Source organism: Lactuca saligna, chromosome 6, assembly GCF_052625555.1.
Source record: "Lactuca saligna cultivar CGN05327 chromosome 6, ASM5262555v1, whole genome shotgun sequence".
Taxonomy (NCBI): domain Eukaryota; kingdom Viridiplantae; phylum Streptophyta; class Magnoliopsida; order Asterales; family Asteraceae; genus Lactuca; species Lactuca saligna.
Genome location: NC_136422.1, coordinates 30075756 through 30082775, shown reverse-complemented (window position 1 = coordinate 30082775; position 7020 = coordinate 30075756).

The window sequence follows — 7020 nt, the reverse complement described above, 5'->3', positions numbered from 1 at the left end:
GCATCACTTGAGGCACTAAGCTTTTGAAGCCAATCCAAGCAAGGAATTGATTGTTATTGCTATATAACAATCAAAGGTAATTATATAAACCCTAATTCAGTTTATAATATGTTAGATCTAAGTTTATTAGTCTTGGATTCAAAGCATGTACAATAGAGAAACCTAGATCCAAGCATTAGGGTTTGTATGAGCACATAGAATTGTTCTTATGCATAAAACCCACCAGTGGTATCAGAGCCTTGATTGGTTTCAATTGTATGTGATGCTTAACTACTTTATTTGCTGAAAAATCGATTTTTAGCCTCTGCCCGACCTGACTCGGCGAGTCCAGGGGTCAGACAGAGGGAATTCCAGGTTTTTTGCTGCTGTTTTGACTTGGATTTGATATCTAATTCGTTTTTTGAAGTTAAAATCCAATTTTTATCTTAAATTAGTGATTATCCTTGCCAAAACAATAGATAATTTCCAATCTTTTAAATATTGGTTGTTTATGTGATAAATATGGATTATTTAAAGTTATTTGGTAATTATCTAGTGACTAAAATAAGATTAGGTCAAATATAGATAATTATGAAATTAATTGTTTAATTTGAATTATTTGTTGTTTGATCCCTAACGTTTTGAAATGTTTCAAAACTTGCCCTCAAGTTTTGGAATCTAAAAGTTGATTAAAAGTTTAATTTTGAAATGTTAAATTCTAAAACCCTAGTAATTTGAAAAATTCAAATCATACCCTTATGGTTTTGTTAATTAATTAAAGAGTATAATTAAAAGTGATTTAATAAACCCATAAAGTTTTTGGTTTACATTTAATTAAATTAAAAGTATAATTTACTAAGTTAAACCACCTAGTATTTTAAAAGTGTAAAATACACCCTATACTATATATAACATTAAAAGTCTAATATTATATATATGTATGAGTAAACAGTCAATCTTACCGTTAGTAGGCCTCATTCACGAAGCTGGTCTATAAGGGGTGTTTAAGGAAATTGCCTATAAAATGGCGATTGAATGGGTATCCAATCTTACCCACCGCACTCTTGACTAGTGGAGGGTCGTTAGCCGAACGGGTAGGATAGGACAGAAACCTTCCATTATAAGTATAATGAAGTACAAAGTAACTAAATGCTTTTACAAATACCCAAATCATAGTTACTTTAGGAAAAATGTGAAATTGTATGCTAACCCATGGAATTACACTTCGTACCCTTATCAAACGTTAGTGGAGCGTGTGTGGTTAACCGGCACACAAATTTGGGGATGACATTGGTGGCGAAGGGTGGCTCGATGCTTATCATAGATCAATGGAGTGTGTGTGGCTAACCGGCACATTGATTAGGTGATAGTAGCATTGGGCGCACCACGTGATTCGTATGGTTATTCACACCTTGTTTGTGATCCTCGGCATCCCAGTCACAAATAGTAGGGCATAATCGAGATTAAACATGCCATTGAAAGGTTCAATGAATCTCAAAAGATCTAGGAGTTTCAATTCATTTAAAACTTAAACTTTTTTTTTTCGTTTTTCATGATGGAAATTGGTAAATCGTCATTTACCTACCTTCAAATATTCTGCAACTAGATTACGGCATCCCTCTTCTAGGTTGTAGAGTATTGTGTTGGATCCTAGCTTGATGTTTCATTTGGGTGTTACATCAAGAATTCTAATCAACATAACTTGAATTTTCTCCCGTTTTGTAGATGTTTGAATCTTACAATGGTCTTCCCAAATCCTTTGGAACAAGCTTTCCAAATAAAGATGACGTTCCGAGATATGATCAAGGAAATGAGAGTCATGCTTCAGTTCCTCCACCTCCTCCAACTATTCTCCCCGACCCACAAGTTCAAAGGCTTGAAAAGTTCAAGCTCACTCAAGCCCTTTTGGCAAGTAAACACGAAGATGGGAAACCTGTGTAGAGATGAAGTCACACATTGATAGGTTAAACATGTTGGGTGTCGAGATTTCAAGTGAGTTGACTATTGACTGGGTTCTTCAATCACTTCCTGAATCATATAGTGAGTTCGTTAGAGAGTACTATATGATGGACCACGACGTAACCCTAATTGATCTCACCTATTTGCTTATAGCTGCTGAATCAGCAATGGTTTGGCGTGTTGGTCAAGCAAATTTGTCTAGTGAATCAAACACCCAAACTTCAATGGACACTGGCAACATTGGAAGTCCAGAAAGAACTAAGTCTGTGATTGTCCGATGTGCTGTGCCAAAGGAGTCCATTTGCTTTTATTGCCAAGAGAAGGGGCATTGGAGACGAAGCTGCCCTAACTACCTGAGAGATCTAAGAGATGGGAGAGTCAAGACGTATGGCTCTACTTCAGGTAAAATCCATTATCTAACTCTTTTGAGTTCCTATTCTAGATTCTTAATACATGATGTGATAAGATTACATTTTGATGTTTTGTAGGATCGAAGAAAAGAGAGGAAGCTTGAGAAAAGAAGTGAGCTGAATCTAATCATGAAGAAATGGATTTCGATCGCATTACTTGAAGAATGGATTCTTGAGCTACCACTTGGACTTAGAATAGATTGTTATGAAATATGTAACAACATAGTTTTTCAATTGAATTACATTGTAAGGACAAATTTTTTTCCGCAATAAAATGAATTTTGATTTTATCTTATTTATTTATCCTTGCGATGGCATGCATGAAAAATTGATGTTTGAATGTTTCTATTATTAGCAATAATGGATTTGATTCTTAATTGTATTATTTGTGGAAGTGTCAAGAGTTTACCAAGTAAGGAGAGTTTCTCATTGCCCAAGTTTCAATTGGACAGAAACTTGGAGTCATGCAATGTGTATTGTATGATGAATGAAAAACCTTCACATTTGGGAAACTTAGACTAATTCTTTGGCAGAGTGTCAATTGAAGGATAAGGAGATCAAGTACACAAGGTTGTGTGTTGATCAAGTTCACCATAAGAGTGACAAAGATATTCGTCATGATTTACTAAAGCTTAGTAAATATGATTATACTTATAAGATTAAGTATAATTCTGAGTTGATTGAAAAAGTTTCAATGAATAGTAGAACGAATAAAGAAGAATCAAGTAGGCAGAAAGATAAAAGTTTCTCTATTCTAAGAAGAAGGGAGAGTACCTTTTATTGTGTTTTATGATAATTCTTAAAGATTAAGAACCGTGTCTCAATAGATCCTCTAAGTGAGTCTTAGTGCAATTGCATGTCTAAGAAGAGGTATCAAGTATTGTAGAAATGGTTAAATCAATAAGTCAGTCATACTTCGTTCCAATATCAAGTCTTAGAGTCAAGATTGTGACATTGAGTGAAAAGTTTTAAGTAGGTTTATAACACTAATCAAATGTGGAACTTGGAAAAGTTTTCTTATTCTTACACATTTGAAATTGGTAAGTTGTGCTGTCTTGGGTAAGACAAAGACCAACTAGGACCAATTATGTGAAGTGTTTTGTCTTGATAAGAACTACACTAACTCTTGAGTATTTGCTTTATCAAGAAATGTTTCTTGACAAGAGAATCTTATATGTCAAGGAGTCAGTGGGAGTCTAAATGGTCTTGAAAGGTTTCAAGAACAAATCAAGAATAAACCTTATCGATCATCACTAGCACGCGACTTGAGGTTGACAACCTATCGTGCTGACATTATTTTGTTTCTGTGCCATTCCAATTGAATTAATTATGTATGTGAGTTCTATGAGTTCTCATTTGAATACATACTAAAGCCTTAGTCGATGGAAAGTACATTGATATGTAGGGACAAGTTACTAAACTACTTGGAAGACATGGTGGGCACTCGTGTTACCATAAGGAAAGAAATCAAGATTAAGAAAGTTCAATCCATATGAGTTTGGATTTGTCGCAAACCTTGGTTTTGGCAAATTCACATGGATAGGAACTCATACACCATAAAATCTAAGTGTCATAAGATTCTCTCCTTCATGAAAATGACTGTGAGGAAATGCTTTCACCAAGAGAGATTTTAAGAAGATAGCGATTGTGAAAATTGTATTCTCAAATTCGATTATGGTTACGACATCCCTTTCCATAGTTCGAATTGTGAGATTTGGCAATTAGTTTCAACATTTGGAACTTAGTAACATAAGCTATGAATTGTTTAAACACACATATAAGCTATCTAAGGCAAAGGTGTATAAGGTTAAGAAGCTTAGATAAAGGCTTATCGAAGCATCTGGTATTAGAAATATGAATTTCAGAAATTCAATAGGCATTGTTTTCTGGAAGTTCATTTGTTTTTTGAATACATGTCAAAGCTAGTGGGAGCATAAATGTTATGCCTATATGATAATCATCATGATAGTGGGAGCATAAGCGTTATGCTTATATGATTATTATGGCCAGTATTGCAAGTTAGCAATATTAATTATAGAAAAACAAAGATTCCATTTGCAAAGTTGCATGGGTTGAAAAGTTGTTTTGCTATAATTAAGGGAGAGAATATTATACTCCGTTTCAAAATCTAAAGCTTAGATTAAGAAATTTTAATATTTTCAGTCAAAGGATACATTGTGTGTTCTTAAAATTCGATTATGATTACGGCATCCCTCTTCATAGTTCGAATTGTGAGAACATGACACATAAAATATTATGGCAAAAGATTGGTAAAGTATCATATCTTTATGTAAGACATTATGCATCGTGTCCCATACGCTTCGGGTATAGGATCGATTGTAAATGCTATGGTATTTTACCGTTCTAAAAATTTTCCAAATGTCTATCGCATTAAGAGGGAAAAAAGACTAGAATTGGTTTTGAATAAAATAATTAAACAACTATCAAAGGACGATCCAAAGTTCCCTAAGGATTGGTTGCTTGTGAGTAGTTGGGAGTATGGTATTAGATAGACCATATCGACATTATTATGAAGAGATAAGATTCTATTAAGAATGAGTTGTCATGTGGCAAATGTGGAAATGTTTCCATATTGGGAGTTAGATATTGGGAATCTATGTCTAGATTAGAAACTTTATGCAAGAAGGATGTTCAAAGGAATGTACTTTGAATATGAGACTTCACGTCTATGGAATTGTCTTGTAACAATTTCTAAGAAAGTACTTTGTAATTTCATTAGCTAAGTCTTGGTGACTTTTGTGCTATGATTTTGCAAAGGGATCGTTGCATAAAATGTTAGAATCTAGCATATTCTAGTAGTGGCAAGAACCTTGTGTTCTTACACTAACAAAGGGGATTAAGGAATTGTGAAATGAGCATCATTGAAAAAGTTTTTCAATTGATCTATTTCACAAAGCATGGACCATAGGAAACAAGGTGTGCATGCTTAGAGCATGGGGCAATTGTTGTTGTAATTCAAGTAATGAGCTGATTATCCGAAACATTAAATGATAAATAATGAGTAATCAATATGGTGGATAAATAGAAGGGTTTTATTTACTCTCACAAGTTTGGGGCCATATAGGATTAAGTATTGTTGTTGTGTTTCAGTTTGCATGTTTTGACTTCCCGAATAACTAGGTTATTCAAACATCCACAGTCGGTCATACGTTGAGAGTAGGTATGAATAAAGACTGTCATGAATCTGTCTGTAGATTGTCTGAAGTGTTTAGACATGGCACAAGTTTGCTGCAAAATTCATGAATGCTTTGATAAGATTAGAGTATTGGATTAAACCCACGCTCACTTGGATCACTTCATGGTTTTATCACGAGTGATTAGTGAGACGATAATATTGTATATTCTTGAAGCCGAGACGTGTGAGTTGTTATTTGTTGGTCAGTTACACATTGATAATAAGTAAACGCACCAGTAACTTGGTGTTATAAAACTTATTGTTGTGTGTGATTCGATCAGTAAATGCAAGCGAGCATTTGAGTCGAAGTTTATCCATTCCTTTTACCCAAAGTGGGATAAAAGCGATACCTGTTGGCCTCTCGATGATTTAGTGATGACACCTAAGCGCTTGGCCAAGCCGGGACTAAGTTGATGTGTTCAATTGTAGTCTGTTATCAGTCGTCATGAAGCGGAAGTCGGGAAACAGTATAGAGAGAATGATTGAAATTCATGTCTTTTGTCTATACGATATCTTGAGAATGGAGGAATATATAATCCCTTATCTAGAGGACACACTATCTGATAAGATCAGAGTTGACATCGGCTTTTGAAAGCTACGATTGCTGATCAGGTTCTGAAGTCATACGGAAAATAGTTATTAGACTTATCCAAGTGGGAGACTGTTGGATTAGTGTCTAAGTCCATAACTATTTTGATATGTACTTGACCCGATTATGAGCATGGTCCTTTTAGGTTGCCTTCACCATAGCAATATGTAGGATGATTTAAGGAGAGAAAGGTTTAAATATGATTTATTAATATATTATGAGAATAATATATTAAAGGAGAAATCATATTGGTTAATTAATATTAGTCAAGAATTAATTAAGAATTAATTTTGTGGCTAAAAGAGATTAATTAAACTTAGGGGACTAGACTGCAATTATTGGATAATTGAGTTATTAGGCTTAGGAATGCTAAAGGATCAAGGGGTGAACGAAATTATGATGGAAGCCCATCATATTTTCGTCCATAGCCTTGTCCAGAAGGTTCCATGGGTTGCTTAGAGTTTAAGCTGTCCATTAGGGTTTTGACTGAAACCCTAGCAGCCCACACAAGTATATAAAGGACCCCTTAGGCCCCAAAAACGTGCACAACTAATTCTCTAGGGTTTCTAGTCGTTTTTGGGCAGCCTCCTTTCTTCTCCTTTTCATCCAAGTTGTATATGGTGTTTGTGACTCCATTAGAGGTGCAACACTTGAGGCACTAAGCTTTTGAAGCCAATCCAAGCAAGGAATTGATTGTTATTGCTATATAACAATCAAAGGTAATTATATAAACCCTAATTCAGTTTATAATATGTTAGATCTAAGTTTATTAGTCTTGGATTCAAAGCATGTACAATAGAGAAACCTAGATCCAAGCATTAGGGTTTGTATGAGCACATAGGATTGTTCTTATGCATAAAACCCATCAATAAGAAGTATGCATTGTA